Genomic DNA, 20,703 nt, shown 5'->3' with positions numbered 1-20,703 from the left:
TCGTATTTATTTCAATGAGAACAAACTGAATTTTCCAGTTCATTATCTTTTATTTTAAATGCATATATATATATATATATATATATATATATATGCACTTTAAATTACACAGAGAATTGGAAGGAAAATGAAAAGTCACACTATCCTTTCATCAAAAGTCTATCAACATATGCACAAAGAAATCATTTACATAAGCATGCAGTCAGATGACGCCTTAACTGAATATTGGAATTCTATCTGTGGGCGAATTTGATGACATAAATACACACATTCTGCTCAATCTACAGTAATAGTAGTTTCAAGGTTCACTTAGCCCATCTTATAAACTCCCAACTTGGGACATGAGGAGCGTCTGTAGTAATATGTTTTTCTGTATTTCTGTGGGACATTGGTAAAAGCATCATTATCTCTGGCATTGTGATGGAGCCATGTGGTCTTTCCTCTATTTTTTGGAAACCATTTCAAAGGGGGCAATTTTGAAATTCAGTTTATATCTTGTATCCACACCGAACATGCCATCTTTCATAAACCATTACATTTTTCAGTCTACATTTTCATTGCAAGTCAGATGCAAAGGCATTTCTTAGATGGTATTGTGGAGCTGCAAAGTCAGCTTTGCACACTCCTTTATTTACAGCATTCTTCTGTGGAGGCTTATAATACAATTAGATGCATACACTGATTTATATTTGATTTATAAAGTACTGCAGTCTGTACCTCATTTATCAGTCTGCTCTGGGGGAAGAAATAACAAGGTCATCAGAGATATATCTTTGGTTTATTTATTGATGATTTGATATTAGAAATGTGAGCTTCAACCTGAAAACAGCACAATAAGGAAATGCAGAAGATTGAAAGTCTGGCTGGGTTTGTGTGCTGTCTGAAAACAGCAAGGCATATTTGCTAATGTTTTTTTCTTAGATGTCTAAATAAAAGGCTGATCTGTAGGATGTATTGTGTACTGTATCACACAATTATTGCATTCTTGTCCATATATAATTTATTTAAGATCAAGTTACTGTAGTAAATCCAATGCAAGATCAGATTCAAAAATCTATCTGACCACAGGGGGGCAGAAACGACTCACAAATGATGCTTCTACTTTCCTTTAAAAAAAAAAAAAAAAAAAAAAGTAGGCCATTTAGGAATTGTATGAAACAGTAGAGACAGTGCCCTTGGCTTCATCCAAACTGCATATTCATCAGTATGTTGAAAGATTGGTATCAAGCTTCCACATTACAGTATATTAGGTATTCCTTTAATTGCATAGACAATATAATTTGTTTTGGAAGATCTGAACGAAAAAAAAAAAAAAAGATGGCTTCACTTAGACCTCAAATAATAATTTGAGAAAAGGGAAAACAACTTGAATCAATGATGATTATGAAAGTACTTTCAGACTGTGAGAGACCAGCTCCTTGTCTTTATATGACACAATGCCAAATTACAACACTTCCTAATCAGAAATAATTACAGAAATTGGTAATTTCAAACAAAGAAAAACATGCTAGGTTTTATAATGTTTGTTTGTGGAAGTACATACTGTATGCAAATATTTAGTTCTTTTATCTTATTTTTTCTTTATTTATCTTAAAATCAAGTTTGTTGGGTGTAAATAAATATATTATTTTAGCTTCTTACATTAGTAAGGTGTTTAGTGGGTTTCTGTTTGTGCCACATCTGTTTGACATCACTATGCATAAATAAAGAGCATTTTCCATATAATTTTAGCAACATGAAAGATGTACAGGTTTGTGGCTCTTAAATCACATTGTGACCTCGTTCATATCCTTTCCTCTCCCTCTTTTTTCAGTGTTTTATTCTTTCTGTGTGCCCTTTTCAAATGTTAATGGCAACACGGCTGCAGACGAAAGCAGGCTATTCTTTATTCCGGAGAGAGCCAACTTGATCTCTTTGACCATTTCAAGTCAGACATTGATGCATTATACAGTTGGTCAACAATTTATTGCCTGACCCTGTATGCGAGTAATGCGAGGCGAGGGAGAGAGAGAGAGAGAGAGAGAGAAAGAGATAGATAGAGAGAGAGAGAGAGAGAGAGAGCATGGCTCCATCCACTTGAAATATGAATAAATGTTTTAATGTCAGCCTGACATCTTTCCTTTACTCACACTGGTTCTTATTAGGGCCCAAGCACTGAAAGTGCGGAGACCCTATTGTTCTTCTAAGGATTATTAGGGGGCCAAGCACCGAAGATGCTGGAACCCTATTGTATCCGTTAGGATTTTCTTTTTCTTCTTCTTCTTTTTCTGCCCTAAATGCGAATGGGCAGCAAAGACCGTAAGTCCTAGAGACACCAATCTTGGCAGGATGGTCCCAAATCCCGATCGCTACTACATACACTACCGGTCAAAAGTTTTGAAACACTTACTCATTCTTTATTATAATTTTTTTTTTTTTTTTCACATTTAGAATAATAGTAAATTCATCAAAACTATGGAATAACATAAATGGAACTATGAGAATTATGTTGTGACTAAACAAAATCCAAAATAAATCAAAACTGTGTTGTATTTTAGCATCTTCAAAGTAGTCACCCTTTGCCTAGATTTTGCAGACATGTACTCTTGACATTTTCTCAACCAACTTCTTGAGGTATCACCCTGGGATGCTTTTTAAACAGTATTGAAGGAGTTTCCATCTATGCTGGGAACTTATTGGCTGCTTTTCTTTATTATTTGGTCCATGTCATCAATTTCAAAAACTTTTATTTTATTTTATTTTTTTTAATAAAATTGTGGTTTTATAATGAAATAAATTAATATGGTGGCACAATTATATTTTTGTCTACAAAACTCATTTCAAACATTTAAGCATACGCCTTCAGATCAAAAGATTTTTAAGATCATGAGAAACATTTCAGTCAAGTGTTTCAAAACTTTTGACCGGTAGTGTAGTTCCAAATATATTAGCAAAACAGTTCCGGTTGAACACAATTTCAGTTATTGATCAATATCTGCTCAACGCAAACTCCAAACGTAACCAAACTCAGTATACGTAGTCAGCAGGACATTTTGAAGATGTAAGTTTCAAACAGTTCTGCCACTAGGGGGCACTACAACAAAAAAACTGTCATCACTTCGTAGCCGTATGATGACAAAGTTCAAATTAAATATGCATTTACTTTGATTCAAATGCTAGCATTTTCTTAAAAAATCGATTCGACAAATCAACAAATTTGGCCGCCAGCGGCTAATAAAAATTCAGTACCTAATAACTCATATTGGGAAGGGCTGATGGTTATGAAACTTACTATACACAAGCAGGGTGTCTACATGAAGTGGTATAAAAAAATTTGTGACAATCAGGCACATGGTGGTGCTATAATTAGCTAATTCATGTTTTTGCTAATATCTCCGGAACCGTATAGGCTAGAATAAAATTCTAAAGCTTTTCTGAATCCATCAGTGCCCCTAAATCATACGGTTACTTGTATTTCCATTTCTGCAAACACACATTTTCTACGACTTTATTTGAAAAACCTACTTTTTCGAACTCGTCCTAAGCCATTTGGCCGATTTGCACGAATCTTGGTATACATCATCTACAGACCCTCCTGACAAAAAGTTGTTCAAAGAATTTTGATATGTCAAATCGTTCTGAAGATATAAAGAAATATGTTTTGGGGCATGGCCTATAATGACTAATTAGCCTGACTAATTAAGACACATGAAACAAGATGGTGCCAGGCTGTGTGTTGGCATGCCATCGCTCCATTTTTAGGACACTTGTTCTTTGTATGTTTGTTCTGTTTGTGTGTTTAACCACACATTTGGACTGCTCCCCTTTGGTCTATGACCGTCTCACGCTATTGAATATTCAATCATCAGCCATAGATCTCTGGAGCAGTGATTCTAGCGTGCAATGGTTTACTGAGCCGCCATGCATGTTTTTGGCTCTGATGAAGACTTGTCATGTGCTGGAGGAAGAAACGCTGCAGGAGACGGGGCAAACAAGCGGGAGCTTTAGTGAGATCAAAGAAAAATTTTAGGAATTTGGCCGGTGGATTAACAACAGCTAAGGAGTCACGGATGTTTCGATGCTCTTACTTTATACCTGTCTTCCTGGTTCCATCGAAGTCACTTTTGCGGATCGATTGAGTCGATCACTCAAATCTATGCTCTCTGGGTCGAGGTACGCCAGCAAATTCAAGTGTTGCATCTTCTAATCAGCCTTTTGAGTTGATTACAGTGCACATGGCTCTGGTAAATATCTCTTGTCAACAAAACATTTATCTTGAATTACTTTTTTCTATCACATGGACTGGATTTTCTATTTATCACTGAGACTTAGTTAAACGTTGCAGAGATAAGCCCTTTTTCTGAAATTTTGCCTCCGGGATGTGAATTTTTTAGTACCCCCAGGACTACTGGTCGAGGTGGAGGTTTAGCTTTTATTTTTAAGAATATGTTTAAGTGCAGATTATTGCCTGTTGAAAGTTTAAGAGCTTTGAAGCACAATTAATCATGGTCGACTTGTCTAGGCCGGCACTTTGCGCTCTTATATATAGGCCTCCTGGATAAAATAAGGATTTTTTAAATGAATTTTCAGATTTTCTATCTGTTATTGTATCTTCTGCAGACAGAATTTAAATTCTGGGTGATTGAAACATTCATGTCTGTAGCCCTTTTAAACCCTTGACCAAAGAGTTTTTAAATCTAGTCGATTCTTTTAATTTGTTTCATTGTGTTTCTGGACCCACACATGAACATGGCCATACTCTCGACCTGGTGTTTTCCTTAGGTATTGCTGCTGATAATATATGTATTGAGGACACAGTTTTCTCAGACCATAAATCTATTGGTTTTAATATTACTTATCTAGATAATGTTTTATTACATCATCAGCCACCTGCTTTATTATCTCGTGTTATCATTGCTTCCACAGTTTCTCAACTGCTTTTAGTACATCTATTTTAACATCTTCTATTGAGTCCCCTACCTCACCCTCTATAGAACCTGAGGAATTAGTTAGTTTATTTAGCTGTGTTTGCTCTAAGATTCTTGAGTCAGTGGCTCCCTTCAAACCGAGGAGTCGCAAAATTAACACACAACCGTGGATAAATAATATACTCGGAATCTTAGAAAGAAATGTAGGAAAGCTGAGCGTAAATGGCTGAAAGATAAATTACAGGTATCCTATGATATTTTGAAATAATGTTTATTAAATTATCAAAAAGCTAGCTAGATCCTCATATTTCTCTGGAATTATTTCACAAAATAGCAATAATCTGAGAATCTTGTTTTCTACTATAAATAAGGTGCTTAATCCAGTTATCACAATATTCTCAGATCCTTCTACAGATTTGTGCGAAAGTTTTTTACGATTTTTAACTGATAAAGTTGCTCTCATAAGATCTAGCATCTCACCATTAGGGAGTGCTGTAGTTGAATTTAAAACCACTTCACATTGTTTTAGTTGCTTTGAGACAGTGTCTCTGGTACATTTCAAATACATTATTTTACAGTTGAAAAAGACAACTTCTCCTTGCGATGTTCTCCCGTCACAACTTTTTAAAGAGGTTGTGGACACTATTTGTCCTAGTATTTTATCTATTCTAGCATATGACATTGTTCCAGTAGTTTTTAAACATGCAGTTGTTGAGCCTGTTTAAAAAAAAAAAGAAGAAAAAAAAAAGAAAAAACTAGTTTGCAATCCACAGGATTTTAAGAAATTCAGGCCCATTTCAAAATTACCTTTTCTAAATAAAATCTCAGAGAAGGTAGTTTACATTCAGCTAGTTTCTTTTTTGACAGAATATATATATATATATATATATATATATATATATATATATATATATATATATTTATACATTTTTGTCTGGTTTCAGGGCTAAACAGTACAGAGATGGCTCTTTTAAAAGTTACGAATGATATCTTGTTATGTACTGATTCAGGAAAATGTGTGGCACTAATGTTATTGGATTTGAGTGCAGGCTTTGACACTATAGACCATACTATTTTGATAAAATATCTTAGGGATTATGAAGGTAATAAGGGTTTGGCCCTTAAGTGGTTTACTTGCAGGATAGAACTTGTTCGGTCAGGATTGGGAACTGTCCTTCATCATCTGCCACTATTTCTTGTGGGGATCCACAAGGTTCAATCCTTGGTCCGGTTTTATTCTCATTATATATGTTGCCTCTGGGGTTAATAATAATAATAAAAAAAAATTGAATCTGTTATTATTTTTATGCTGACAACCTACAACTCTACCTACCCTTAAAGCATGATGATTATTCTTCTATTACACTTTTTTATAATTGTTTGGCTGAGGTCAAAGGTTGGTTGGCAATAACTTTCTCCAACTGAATGTGGATAAGACAGAGTTTATTGTTTTTTGTCAGAATCAACGTGATAAGGATACAACAGACAGTTCTGGTTTATTTTCTGGTAACATGCACTCTCATTTGAAGAATCTAGGAGTTATTTTTGAGTCTGAGCTTTGATTTGATCGTCAGATAAATGCTGTTCTGAAAACCATTTTTTTTTTTTTTTTCTTTTTTCAGTTAAGATGTATTTCTAAGCTAAAATCTATCCTCTCTGTTAGAGATTTGGAAAAAGTTATGCATGCTTTTATTTCTACCTGTTTGGACTATAGTAATGCCTTATGTAACCCAGATGTAAAATCAGAGTAAATTGTATTCTAAGTTATAAGCTTAAAACTAACTAAAATGCATATTTAACTAAAATATGTGAAGAAACTAAAGACAAGTAACTAGAAACAGAATGCAAACCAAAGAGTCAAAAAAGCAAAATTGTATTTTTATTATTAATACTTGCAAATATATGTAAAACATATTGCAGATAAACTTGACCAACAAGAGTCAGTGCTGCAAATGTGATTTATTCAATCAACCAGTCTTGCTGTAGCCGCTGACTCCACCCTAGAGTTAACGCAGACAGACACAGAACAGACAAAGAAGCGAAGAGCAACGAGATGCCGATCAAATGCGCTGTTTGGAATTTATAGCAGCAAAAGTCTGAAAAATAGAAAAGATTAGTGTAATCTTAAACTAAAGCTCTAGAAAAAGAGAAAAAAATACTTACCTGAGAGTGAATCTTGATGTCCAATCGAGATAAAGTTGAGTGATGAAGTAAAGTCATTTATTTCACTGTTCATCCAGATTAAACCTGGTTAATTATCGAGGAAATCGGCCAGTTTTTGTATAAATGTGTTTTGTTCTAGTTGGACCACGTTTTCAACGAGGATGTTTCTGCACGAATTTTCTGGAATGTTTGATGGCGAGCCAAAAACCCAAGAGTCTTATCTGAACTGTTAATATCTTCTGTTCGTGGATTTCCGAATAATCTTCAATTCATCTCTACTTTGAATTCATTCGACAACGGAAAGGTCGAGGTATTTGTGAATCTGGACATTTATTGAATGTTTATTCTTGAAGAACTCTGAATTTTGTACATTTGGTAATTCAGTTGATTGATTATTGTTTGTTTAATTGTATAATTGTTTATTTGAATTGTATAGGTAATTAATAGGTAACTGTAATTTTATTTGTTGGTTTTAATTACATTTTATTGAGATTATTTGGAAAAAGAGTTACGAAACATAGGAACTAAAATCGATAAACCATTTTATTAGCTTCCACTAAACTAAATAGGCATGATTAGATTAACAGAATTTGAAGAGAAAGAACATTTAATTGAAATAACTAAAAGGAAGACAAATTAGTGAAAAGGAAACAGAACTAAGTCTACTGGTGAATTTAAATATCGAATTGTTTATTGTATTATTTTATTTAAGATCCATTTGTTGTATTGTCTATTGTTTTTATCTGTGACATTTATTTTATTCAAATTATTCAATACAAATCAGTTATTTCACTAAAGTCAGTTGTTGTGTGTGTATGTGTACATTTTGCCTCCTTCACGTACCCTGGTTATCTTCTGATTGGCCCAAGTCTTGCCGGCTCGGTGCACCTGCTTGTGTTTCTATTTGAGGTGTGCTGAAAAGTAATTGAATAGTAATCTTTCGTACCGCCCCAGGTGCCATCACACATGCCACACGCAACACTTATATTTAGGCATTAGTCAATCCTCGGTTTCTAGCCTCCAGCTTGTGCAGAATACCGCAGTGAGGCTTTTAACTAATACCAGGAAGAGGGATATAACACCTGTTTTGGCAGCTCTTCACTGGCTTCTGGTGAAGTTTAGGATCCAATATAAGGTGTTAATATTTGTTTTTAAAGCCCTAAATGAATTGGCGCCACTGTATATCAGAGACTTGATCATCCCTCATCAATCCCTAAGATTCTTGCGCTCTACTGACTAGTTGTGTCTTACAGTTCCGCGGTCCTGCTTGAAGTGCAAAGGCGACCGTGCTTTTTCAGTGGCAGCCCCTAGACTATGGAATGATTTGCCTTTGTCTATAAAATCAGCATTGTATACTGATGCTTTTAAAACTGGCCTAAGGACTTAATTATTTGCTTTGGCCTTTGAATAAGTTTTAACATTGTGAGAGGTATTTATTATGGTGTATGAGGCAAATTTGTATTTTTGCACTTGCTTTTATTTCCCAAGTTTTTATTTGTATGTTTTTGTATAAGTATTTTAGTTGTCATGGTATGTATTGTGTTTATGTTGAAATGGGAATCTCTGTACAGCACTTTGGTCCATTCTTGTGGTTTTGAAAGTGCTCTATAAATAAAAGTTTAGCTGAGTTGAGTTGTATCTTGTGAGCGCAATTTTCAAACTTAACAAAACTTTGTACACATGGACAAGAGAACACTCTGAGGTAACATGCCACGTTTCGTCATTTTTTAAACTAGTGGTCGCTATATCTTTAAAAAATCCATCTTTTACAACTGTGCTCAAAGCAGATGAATTGTCACACCAAAATAGCTTTGTCCACAGCATCCACAGGAAATTTTCTATCAAATTTGATTATTTTGGTTATCTCACCATACTTGCTTGGCCCCCGACAATCGCCGCTTGCAGCTATATTTAGGGCCCTAGCACTGAAAGTGTGGAGACCCTATTGTTCTTCTAAGGATTTTTTTTTTCAAGGTTTCGGGGGCCTTTGGGCCACTTAACATGCATTGTTAACAAATTTTGCACATGCATCAGAGTCATTGGCCATTAGGGCTTGGAAAATGTTCATACATGGCCGTGTAGAGAAGGCTCTGTAGTGCCACCTAGAAGATGGGCATGTTCGGGGGGCTCTGTAGCACATCCCTTTCGAGCTCGTCACCAAAGTTTGTACATATAATGATCTCATCAAGCCTGACAACTTTCACAATGACAGTCATAAGCTCCACCCAACAGGAAGTTGGCTATTTTGGATTGTTTGAAAAATGCATGCTCTGGAATTTGAAATACTCCTCCTAGGGGATTCATGTTATAGGTACCAAATGAAGGTGACATCATGCCAAGACAACGAGACACGATAAATTAACGTCAAAAAATGGGAAACAGGAGGTGTGTCATATCTTCTGCATGCATTGTGTGATTTACATCAAAATTTAGCCATATGTTTGGCCTAACGAGCTGATCACATTGATGTGGCTATTGTGGGTCACCAGGAAGTAAGGCAATTTAATCAGACTTTGAAAAAGCCCTACTGTGTTTACATGAATTGCTTCAAAATTCTTTAGAATAATGTCAAGACACTGTTGATGTAAAATTGTAAAGGGATATTTGATTTCTTAAATACTGTTGCCATTGCAGTTTATTTTGCAAGGGAAAGCAGTTTTTAAAGTGAAATAAAAAAGCTATAAAAGTTTAAGTTTATTGTCATGAAAATGTGCTGCACAAACTTTTTATTTTTTTATATAAATACAAAATAATAAAAATATCTACTGAAATGTAAAAATACTAGAAAATCAAAGCCATATGTTTAACCCAGTTCTGAGTGGCATTTAACTTGTTCAGAAATGTCTAGTAGAGGGCAGCCAAGCTCCATTGTTGAATGATTCCCAAAATCCACATCTCAGTCCCTCCAGGATTTTGCTGTGTCTAGAAGGGATCCCTCTTTCATGTGTTATGTATAGTCTAAGTATGTGCAACTACGTTCATCAGTTAATTATTTTAATCAAAAGAACAACATTTAAAGTTAAAGATCCATTTAAGATGGCTAGCAAAATAACAACGGCATGCTCATGAACTGCTTTTAATTTTAAACAATTTAAGTGTTAATTATACAGTATTAAGAAAATAGCAACGTATGTGCCACAGTGATGTACATGAGGAATCGAGAATGGGCGGCGAGCGCTCCTCATTGCTGCGAGTTCTGCTCTTTTCCAGTTGAATCCCATAGAAAAATGCAAACAAATGTGCCCCCACTCAATATATACATCCACTGAGGTGCGGATGCAATCTTTGTTAATTAAAATATATAGTTTCATATGGACGGATTAACGTCTTATGCAATGAGCAAATTAATTACCACTAGACCACCAGTCAGACTTCTTTTATCAGCGCTGACTGATGTACTTTTCAACTGACTTACAATATCTCATGACTGACAATAGCACACATACAGATGAAGTTATCAAATTTATTATGTTAAATATTTATTTTAGAGCTTGAATTGATCATCAAGAATGATTTTTTATCAAAGCAGACCATTTAACATAATCTTTTACTAGCGCTCATCATTGCTGTGCGACTTCAAAAGCCATGTATCATGAGCATGCCGTTGTTATTTTGCTAGCTATCTTAATCTGATCTTTAACTCTATATGTCGTTCTTTTGATAAACACAGTTAACTGATGAGCACAGTTACACATACTTAGACTATACATAACAGACTGAGCTTGTGCGAGAAGTTGATGAAAAAGGGATCCCTTCTAGACACGACCAATTTTGTGATCTTGCAAACTCAACCAATCTCCACAATATTTGTGGAAGTTTGCCATTTTTTAAAAATGCAAATCTGAGGGAATCCCATCGCTTTCCTTCATGTTTGACAGCGGCAAAACAAATGCTTAAAAAACTTGAAGCAGTCGCAACATATCCAAATGCACAGCAGCTATTCTTTCATCTCCATAGTAACAGTGTAGCATCTCCTCCACATTGTGCATTCACTATTAAAATCCTTCTAAACTTTCGCGGGACTGCAGACAGCACACATACATCATAGCTAGCGTTTAATCTTCACCCTGCATGCTACGAATAAGACAAAAAAACACGCGTTTATATAAAGAATCCCTAACATTCAATTAAAATCCTGATTAGTTGTGAAATAAAATGTGATTAGAATTTGAAGTGCTATTAATACAGTAATTGAAAATGGCAAGATATGCTGAATACTTGTATGCTGAATGTAAATGTTCATAAATGTTTTTACTGATATAAAAACTTCAATTATGTAGATAGGCTATATGTAATATGACAAAAATGAAAATGTTCATATATGTAACATGTTTACAGTTTTTTGTAACAGGCCTAATTATTGAATCCTCATTTGTTTTTTTAGTTTACAGATTTATTGTACGTCTATTTCAACCTTAGATGAGTTTTCTTGCAATACCTAACTGCACCGTAATTTGATGACCAAACTTTCGTTGTGTCAACGTAACTGATTATGTTGTGACAATCAGAAAAGTGAAATTCCTGGATTCGTAGCTGCAACGTAACTTTGGAACTGTGCCAGTCTGTCATGACGACGTTGTGGCAATGTCGAGGAATAAAAGTTGTTTGTTGGTTACCATTTGGTAATTTTTGCTTTTAATAATTATTCTATGGGTGGACATGCAGCAGTCTAACCTAATTTATGTCCTTATTTTCCCAACACAAATTAAAGGCTATTTAAACAGTTGTGCATATGAATAACGAATGCAGACTAAACGTGAATGTACTTCATTTATTTTGGCAGAGAACATAGAAATAAATGCAACAATAAGACCTATTGCCCCGTAATTGCAGATCTACATATTTTATACATATTTCAATAAATAATTCTATAAAATTATAGCAAAAATGTCAAATGAATCAGTTTGCTATAAAATAATAATAATAATAATATATATATATATATATGTGTGTGTGTGTGTGTTTGTGTGTGTGTGTGTGTGTGTGTGTGTGTGTGTGTGCGTGTGTGTGAAGGAAGCTATGTTAGACTTTAATGCCACACTTTTCATTGCACATCAAAACAGTGCAATAAACAAACACATTCAACAGCACTCAACAGCCTTGCTTTTCAGCAGTCATTGGACACAGACACACACAGCTCTGTGCGTCACTCTCTCTCCCCGTCTGCCGCTGTCTTCTCTCCTTAAATACTCTCGCCGTTCCTCCCTGGAACGCGAGACAGGTGTGGCGCACAGGTGGAACTTGTTTACCACTTATCTCTCCAGCCTCGTTCTGCTCTGATGCCACTTGGCCATGCCCTGCTCACCACATACCCCCATCACCAAACTCAGGCCAGGGAGTCACCAGCCCTATGACTCCCCCCCCCCATTACTTGAGAAGGTGCTGCAGATTGGCTTCTGGGAATAAGAACAGAATGAGGGGAAGGAGAGGGGGAGGGAGAAAGTGAGAGGAGAGAGAGATGGGCATGCTGGCCCTGCCAAACAGTCCTCAGGCAGCTGCACTGCCTCCGTCAGTGATTCTGGGTGATGGCACTGGACCCCCTTCAGCCGTCCGATTCACATTTATATTATATTATGTATACATTTATTTTAACAAATACCATCAAACATATTTACATTCATAAAAGCTTATCCTGTATAATACACTTCCGTTAAAAACATTTGGCAGAATATTAGTGGACATTTCAGGTGATTAAAGCTGCCAAATAATCACAGATGCAAAAAATATTAACAGAACTTCAACTAGAAGGTAATAATGTTACTTAACCAATCTCATGTGTTTGTTACAGTTTCATCAATGGACTCTCACAATGAAATGCTTGCTGTTTTTTCTTCAATCATTTGATCGGATCATAAGCAGTGAACATGAAACATAAGTACTGTCACTCACATGTCACATGTTTTAAAAATGTCACCAAAATTGGTGAAGTTTTTGATATATAACAAAGCATTTGTTTTCACACTCAATCAACCCACCTGTTGGCCAGTGACAGTTAACAGGTATAAAATGGGCGTGTAAGACGGCCTCTATAGCACCCCCATTTTCATCTACAGTCACCAAAATTGGTACATATATAGTTCTCATCAAGCTGAACAACTTTCAGAAATATAATTATTATCTCTGCCCAACAGGAAGTTGGCCATTTTGGATTTTTTAAAATATTGCAGTCTCTGAACTTTATATACTCCTCCTAGGGGATTCATGACACTGTCACCACATTTAGACAACATTATGCCAAGACGTTGAAGATGCTAAATTGCAAACAGATTTTGAAATATTGAACGGTGTTGCCATGGCGAGTCATTAAATTAATGGTGAAAAATGGGAAACAAGAAGTGTCTCATATCTTCTGTGTGCAGTGTGTGATTTATATCAAAATTGAGATGTATGTTGGGGGCTAATCACATGGATTTGACTATTATGGGTCACGGATATAGCATCACCACCTGGCAACAGGAAGTGTGGCTCTTACAATAGACTTTAAAATCGTTCCCTTATATTTACCCAAATTGCTTCAAAAATTCTGCACACACATCAGAGACATTTGCTATTAGGGCTGGGCAAAGTTGAAGGGGGGGGCATGCAAGGGGGGCTCTGTAGCACCCCCATTTTCATCTAAAGTCAACAAAATTGGTACATATATAGTTCTCATAAAGCTGAACAAGTTTCATAATTATAGTCATTAGTTCTACCCAACAGGAAGTCGGCCATTTTGACTTTTCTGAAAATTGCAAGCTCTGAACTTTTAAATACTTCTCCTAGGGTATTCATGTGACCGGCACCAAATTTGTGCAACATCATTCCAAGACATTGTAGATGCTAAAATGTGAACAGATTTTTTTATATTTTGAATGGTGTCGCCATGGCAAAGCAATAAATGTATGGCTAAAAATGTGAAACAGGAAGTTCCTTATATCTTCTGTGTGCATAGTATGATTTTGATGAAAATTCAGCTGTATGTTTGGTAATGGGGGCAGATCACATTTATGTGGCTATTATGGGTCACAGTTATAGCACCACAAAATGGCAGCAGGAAGTATGCCACTTTTAACAGACTTTGAAATAGTCCTCTTATGTTTACATGAATTGATTCAAAATTGTTTAGAATAATGTCAAGACACTGCTGATGTAAATTTGTAAAGGGATATTTGATATCTTAAAAACTGTTGCCATGGCAGCACATTAACCCTTTCGCATGTAAATTCTAAATGATTTAACTGATCCCCCTAGCGTGAATTTTTTTCCGGCAGTTATTATTCAATGTATCAAATTTTAAATTCCATTGTGACGCATCAAGCTTGTCATGTGACACTAGGTAGTTACATGATGGTTAACAGCTGACTAGTGATGGGAAGATCATATCATTTCACTGAGTCTCGTTCAGCAAAATGAACGAAACTTTATTCAAGTCATTTAGTTCATTTGAGCAGAATTGAATTAAAATGTTACATTTTCAATAGCCAAATCCCCCCCACCACCTCTACTTACTCAAACTTTGATTATAGTCCCAATAAGGAAAAAATTATAATGCAGCCAAGGACAAATTATGAGAAACAGAAATGATTAGTTCACCTCAGGAACCTTCTTGTCCGGGTCGTTCATTCTTTTGTCACGTGACAGCCGTATACGCTATGCAGCATAGCATATATGGCTGTCACGTGACAAAAGAACGAATGACTCGGACCAGATGACTCAAGAGGTGAACTAATAATTTCTGTTTCCTGTGTGAGCAATGCATAGCATATACGGCTGTCACTTGACTAAAGAACGAATGACTCAGACCAAAAGAGTTGAAAGGTATATTAATAATTTCTGTTTCCTGTACAGCGCCTATGCGGTTTTCATGTAACAAACGAACAGAGGTTGCACAATTCGCATGCGTGGCCAACACAAAATGAATGAACTGCTCTCTGAGACTACTCATTCTTCTGAGTCACATAAAAGATTCGTTCAAAATGAACGAATCGTTCATGAACAACCCATCACTACAGCTGACTCATCTCGCTTGGAGCTGGAGGACAGAGTGTAGGTAAGCGATGTAAGTCACATTTAGCTTTTCTCTTCACTTTAAAACCTCCCTAATTGGTTTATAACATGTATAAACTATAAACTATAAAAAAAATAAAATAAAAAAAAAAAAAAAATGTACTAATGGTTTATATTGACATTTATTTAGTTTATTTTCTGGGGTTTTGAATTTCGCTCCCACGTGCAACTTTTCCACCAACGCATTACAGGATTGCTACTTGTGAGTACATTTTAAGTCTTTTTCGATTGAGAAGCTCCCAAAATTGTTTGCAAACATGCGTAAACCATGATAAACACACAAATAATATGTTTATGATTTGTATTTATCATAGATTGTTGTAATTTACGTAATGGCTCGTGCTGTTCGCTGCTTGTGTAATGTTGTGGGCATATTGCACATGCGTGATCTAATGTTGTATCGTGTTCACTTTGATCAAATGCTTTTGTGTGAGGTACAATCTATATTCTAATGCTAATATTAGGAATGGGTTGCAATTGAAAGTAGAATGATATGCAATTCATCAGCAATAAACTCTAATGCAAAAGCAAAATGCTCTAAATACACATTTTACAAAATCGAGTTATGACTGAAATCGGGTCTCTTGGATTATGATCTGTATTGTGTCAGATGGGTTTGGCTCAACTATGCTCATATTCCAACAGAGTGTGACAATTGGCTGGACAATTAAAAAAAGTTTGAAGCCATTTTTTGTTTTTGTTTCTGTGTTGGCATAGTTACTATGTTTGACATTTGTAACACAAATTTTGTTTTGTGGTAAACAAAAGCCCACAATGCACACATTTCATAGATAAAAAAGCAATATAATTTACAATAAATAACAATGGAAATATAACAATTACTAATACAAATGTCATAACAACAATAACAACTAAAATTTGCTTATTTTATTTCACAGTTCTCAGTAATGCTTCAGTGTGTGGTACTCCTCAAAACACGGGGCAACACACAAGGGAGTGTTGCATGGCACACACATGAATTTGGTGAGGTGCCTCTGCTTTGTCCTGCAAGTGCTGGACAGGCAGACCTTGCAGTGCCGCCTGGTCCTACTGCCATGGGAAGCTGTCTGAGGAACTTTGGAGGGGAAATGCCTAGCTGTCATATGCAGTGGAGTGTCCAAGGCAGGGCAGCCTGCTTCGGATGGACACCGAGGTGTGCTGTGCTCCTCTAGCAATCCTCTCATCAGGTTCATCCTGAATTGCAGGGATGTGATGACTTTTCCTATTGATAGCAGAGCACATGGGTGGGAAGTGAGGAGGAGTGTGGAATATGACAGCATGATCAATGTTGTTTTTTTTTGTTTTGTTGTTGTTGTTAATTTTAATTGAGTTTAAATGCAATAATTTTAGTTTACATTAAACAAAATGTAAAATGATTGAAATAAACTCTTTATTTATTTGTTTATTTATATGTAAATGTTGTTCTTAGTCTGATGTGCAGATTTCTCCCCCGTAAGTTGGCGGTAGACAATGTGGCTGTTCAGTAATGCAGTGTCAAGGAGGTGAAAGAAGACTTTCTTGTACCATTTGGTGGTTTTTCTGATACAATCAAGAAAGCCTTTCATTATGTCAGCCTTGTCCACTGCCCCCATCTTTTTGTTATATTCCAGCACACAGAGGCTTCATCTTTCTTTCTCTGGTGATATGATCAACCTTTCCTGTGGATGACATGGTGGATGGATGGACTGTGGTAAGAAGGTTAACATCCCTCTTGTCATACCATTTCTCTGCCAGTTGTGTTCCATTTTCTTTACATTCAACCTGGCCCTTTGTAATTTTGCAGGTGAATGTTGGCATTCCCTTCCTGTTCGTACAATACCACAAACTCCTGTGTCCAGGGACAGGAGGTGCTGGAACAGTGTGGGACTACTGTACCAGTTGTCCACGAACAGGATGTGACCCTTTTTCAAGTATGGGGCCAGTAATGTCATGGCAACGGACCCAGAGATTCCAAGGCCTTCATAGTGCTGGATGTCGGTGGTGGATCCTGTGTATATGATCATGTCCTGCATGTAACTGGTGAGCACATCACATAACACAAAAATATTGACCCCAAATCTGTGGCGTTTAGTTGGTATAAACTGGTGAAATGACAGCCTACCCTTGAATTTCATCAGCGACTCATCGACACAGATGCCTGTAGGGCACAAAGATGTGACGAAGGATGACGTGAAAGCAATGAATATGTCTCAGATTTTTTGCAGGGGGTCGTTGATGTTTGCCATCTCATTGTTGGAGAAGTGTAGGCAGCGGAGGAGCAGAAGTAAGCGGCCTGGGAAAACAAAGTCCTGTGAAATGGTGTCAGGACCATGGGGTCTGTAGTCCAATAATCACGAAGTGAGTTTTTTTTTTCACAATTCCCATTAGGAGCACTTCCACCAGGAAAGTGTACTGTACATTTCATGAACATTTGTTGGAACACACTTTGCAATCTTCCCTTTCAATTCAGGTGGTGTTTTCTCCTGCAGCTCTGAGGCATAGCAGGTTGTTTCCTCAATTAGTTCCTCAGTAAGGAACATCTTAAAACAGTGGACTTCATTGGGGGATTCTGGAGGGTGTTGCACGCTGCATGTCTGGTCATCAAAAGCAACCCCAGGTCCAGGAGGGTTAAAATTGCTGGTAGCACACCAGGCAGGAAGAGCTTACCTCCTCCACCTCCCTTAATGTTGTGTGTGCAGGCATAGGAGCAGTGGCTGAGGTGTCTTCATCCACAGCATCAAGGGCTTGGAGGTTGGGGGGCATCTCCTCATTTGTGTCACTTCCCTCATTGTCAAAATCTCCCTCCTCCTCGTCAAAATTAAAAAATATTTCTCTGATCTCCTCAACCATAAACTGTTTTCTTTTCAAATAAGACATCTTTTTCTGTGGCAATTGTGTAAATAAAATTTTAAATAAATCAAATTAACTCAAGCTGTGTGTAAAATAGATGATGAGCTCTGATGCGAGTCTGAGGTAAAAGTGACATGCCGTGATGTCACTTGTCACCGGGGGAAAGGGAAGACTAGTGATAGGCTATGGTCATAGCTATGATTTTTTTTTAAATTGCAGTGCAGGCCTGTCTGATAATATATACACAGATTCACAAATAAAAATAACAACATAATATGTTGTGAATAAAATGTGAATAAAACATTGTGTTTGAAATGTGATTGTTTTTCTCGCTGTTGTCATAGACATGAGTGTGTAGATATGTGCTGGAAACTTGTATTCTAATACTTCTGTTTATTTGAATACAATAAACATATCCTGTGGTTGAAAAGACTGTTCGAGCAGCTGTTTTAGATGTAAATGACAAGCGTTTCACCAGTCACTCTCTCTATAGCAACGGCAGCAATACAACAACGCGAAAGCAGATTTGGTGAGTTTATCATCTAGTTTTGCTGCTGTTATACACAGTGTGTGGATATGGACAGTAAACTTATATGGTCAGTATTCTGTGTTTGTTTGAATGCATGTAACATAAAATAAACATTTCCTGTGGTTGAAAAGACTGTTCGAGCAGCTGTTTTAGACATCTAAATGACATGCTTAGCCAGTCTCTTTCTATGTAGCAGCTAAGCAGTATGACAGTTGATATGGTGAGTTTCTAAGTTAGTTTTGCACTGTTATGCACTGTGTGGATTGAACAGTAAATCTGTAGTCTTCTGTGTTAGTTTGAATGCCTGTAACATAAAATAAACATCTTGTTGTTGATAAGATTGTTCAAGCAGCTTTTTTAGGCATGTAAATAGCATTGCTTAGCCAGTCCCTCTCTGTAGCAGCAGCAGCTAAACAGCAGGAAAGCAGATTTGAATTTTAAAATTTGCCAGTTGACAACTTTAGACATGAATGTTCTAATCAAACTGGTGTGATGGTATGCCCCAGGGACCACTCAGGAATGATGGTGTGATCGTACGTGCAAAAGGGTTAATTGTTATTATTCCTTTCTTCCTATATTTGGGTGTTTTTGGGGCACTTGGCATGCTTAAAATTTCATGAAATTTTGCACACACATCAGAGTCATTGGCCATTAGGTCTGGGCAAAAGTTCATACATGGGCGTGTAGGGGGGCTCTGTAGCACCCCTTTAAAATGGGTGTGTAAGACGGCCTCTGTAGCACCCCCATTTTCACCTACAGTCACCAAAATTGGTACATATACTGTATAGTTCTCATCATGCCGGACAACTTTCATATAGTCATTAGGTCCGCCCAACAGGAAGTTGGCCATTTTGGATTTTTTGAACATTGCAGTCTCAAAACATTTAAATACTCCTCCTAGATTATTCATGAGACTGTCACCACATTTAGACAACGTTATGCCAAGACAATGAAGATGCTAAATTGTGAACAGATTTCGATATATCAAATGGTGTTGCCATGGTGAGGCATTAAATTAATGGCAAAAAATGGGAAACAGGAAATGTCCCATAGCTTCTGTATGCAATGTGTGATTTAGATCAAAATTGAGATGTATGTTTAGTCTTGGGGGCTAATCACATGTATTTGACTATTTTGGGTCTCGGTCATAGCGCCACCACCTGACAGTAGGAAGTGTGGCTCTTACAAAAGACTTTAAAATAGTCATCTTATATTTACTCAAATTGCTTCAAAATTGTTTAGAATAATGTCAAATGCCAAATGCATGTGTCCACATTGCATTGTTTCCTGAAAGCCAAAGGGTGGAAATGGACCAGCAACCAGCAACCCTTATCTATTTTTTTGTGACTTTAGAGCTGAATTGAATGTGGACAGTAGCGAATGTATGTACTGAGATGCTACACAAATACATTTTCAGATTATTATTTATATGCACAGGGGTAATCTTTCTGCCTCAATGTAAAATTACTCTATACTGAGCCTAATCGAGCCCTGGGAGATTAAAAAAGTGTGTGGCAATATCCATACAAGAAACCTATGACTTTTGGTACAACGGTCTGGGCATGTCATTTGGGCTCTCTCCTGCTTTCCTCTCTCCAATCCTCCACACCCCATCCCATTTCCCTGGGCCATTACTGAACATACTGGAGTATGTGACTGGAATATCTTTAGAATAAAAGAATAGATGCATAGAGACTTCCTTAAGAGGTATGCAACCAAAACCTCATTGAACAAATCCAGATGGGCTGTAAACATCATATTATATAAGTAATTGCATACATAAATATCAGATTGAAGTATATAAGTACGTATATATGCTAAAAGGGTGAAGATTTGAAAGATAGAAAATATTATCAGATGTCCCAAATCTGCCCCTACCTTCTTAACATCATTGGTTTCAGTGGTAACTGCAGTATAATCTTCCTACAAAGACAGTGAATCCATGTTTGTGAAAACATTTCAATGTCCTGAAAGGAATAAATCCAACTCACTCACTTTCCAGAAGCAATCACTTAAAATGAAGGCCATGTATTTCATTGGTCAGACTGCAGAAAACACAAAGTCTGCAAAAAAGGTCATTCACCTTGATTAAATATACATCAGGTCAAGGCTGCAGAATGGATTCAGATTTAAACTGCTGCGCTTCAAAAATTAAATTGATAGCTTTTAGTGTTTATGTGAGCTTTTGCAAATGTGCGTTGTATGTGTTTGTGTGTGCAGCTGTTTGAG

Source organism: Myxocyprinus asiaticus, chromosome 17 (genome assembly GCF_019703515.2).
Source record: "Myxocyprinus asiaticus isolate MX2 ecotype Aquarium Trade chromosome 17, UBuf_Myxa_2, whole genome shotgun sequence".
NCBI lineage: Eukaryota > Metazoa > Chordata > Actinopteri > Cypriniformes > Catostomidae > Myxocyprinus > Myxocyprinus asiaticus.
This window is presented reverse-complemented; position numbering follows the sequence as displayed.